Below are 1,624 nucleotides of genomic sequence, written 5' to 3' on the forward strand. Positions count from 1 at the left end.
TATACACATATGTAAATATTGTAGATATAATGTGTTCGTGTATATGTATGGATGTATATGTATGTGTACATATAGGTGTGTATGTATGTCTGTGTATAGATATATACACATTCATTTATGTGCATATAAATATCTAAACATTTATAAATATACATACACATCATACATACACACATATGACAAACCCCAAACACTGCACGTATTGCCAGTTTTCTGACCTCATTTGGTAACTTAGTGGACCTGCAGAGTCACATTCAGTTTTACAGGCATACTTCGCAGCTCTTTGGACATTTTCAAACATTCCTTCCTTATACTCAAGTGGGCATAGATAGGCCACAGGACACAGACCGGCTGTGTAACCAGTTGAACATTTCTCCTTTGCTGGGATAAATTTCTTGGCCTTCTTGAAGCTAAAGATGTGAGTTGTAGGGTAGGGGAAGAGACCAAGGAGAAAACGGTCAGAGAGAAGCCTGTAAAACTATTTCTTCCTCTTCTGGTTTAAAATGAACCGAAATCCCGTTACTAAGAGATCCAGTCAATGAAAGCCTGAGGAAAAAGAATTCTAGCCTGTTGAATGTGTGGAGTTCCTTTAACCTGTTAGTGGATACACTGAGCCGGTTACATCTCCGCAAATCAGCCACCCCTCCTTCTCCTCCAGCCTTGATACAGAGCAAGCGCTAAGGTGAGGAAAAAGAAAGGATGGACAGACTCTTCTGGTAGCGTTAGAAGCCCAAAATGGACTGTGATGCGATCTGGGAGAGAAAGCACGAAGGAGAATGGGGATGGCATCGAAAGTCTGGGAATAGAGGGCAGCATCCCCGCCTCCATCCCCCTTGCTTTCCATCCTTTACTTAAAAACGTAATTCTCTTTTTGCAGATTTTCAAGGGGACCCAGGCTAGACTGAAAGAAGGTGTCTTGCAAAGCTGTGGCTTGGTCCAAGCTCAGAGAGATTGGCAAAAAGGGGAAAAGGAAGAGGAAGAATGGAGAGCTGGGTCACTGGGATCCTTAAATTAGGGAGGAGCAAATACACCCCGAGGGCAGAGATGACTGTCAGTTCCCTCTGAAGTCCCCAGTCTCTTCAAAACTGGCAAAGGGTGAAGGGGTGAAACTGATGTGAAATTTTTGTGATGATACTTGGGGGAAAAAAACCAACAAAAAAACCCTCCAACTCCAAACCACCCACTTGTTTTTATCTACGTCTGAGAGCTGAGGGTCTCTAAAAGTCCTATGCTCTAGTTTCCTTACTCCTACCCCCTTCTCAAATAACCCCACCTTGTGGTCTCGAGTTCCCTCCCAAGTTTCGAAGACCAACACGTGATTTCCATTAAGCCGGGGGCCCCCCCAGACGAAATGCCTGCGAGGCGGAGAGGGGGGTTGGGGCGGGACTCTGCCAATGGGACCTCGGGATGGGGAATCTTCGTGGAGTTGGGGACTAAGTCAGGGAGGGTAAGGAAGTAAATCAGCACTTGGACAGGGCGGAGAGGGGCGGGATCCCAAGGGATCAGAATTTGGGGAAGGGGTTGTGATCGGGAGCTGGGCAGGGGGGTGGGGAAGAGAGAAAGACCTGCAGCGGAAGGAAGAGGGAGAGTAGAGTGAGAGTGAGATCTGGCAGCCCGAGGGGGA

Source organism: Notamacropus eugenii, chromosome 2 (genome assembly GCF_028372415.1).
Source record: "Notamacropus eugenii isolate mMacEug1 chromosome 2, mMacEug1.pri_v2, whole genome shotgun sequence".
Taxonomy (NCBI): domain Eukaryota; kingdom Metazoa; phylum Chordata; class Mammalia; order Diprotodontia; family Macropodidae; genus Notamacropus; species Notamacropus eugenii.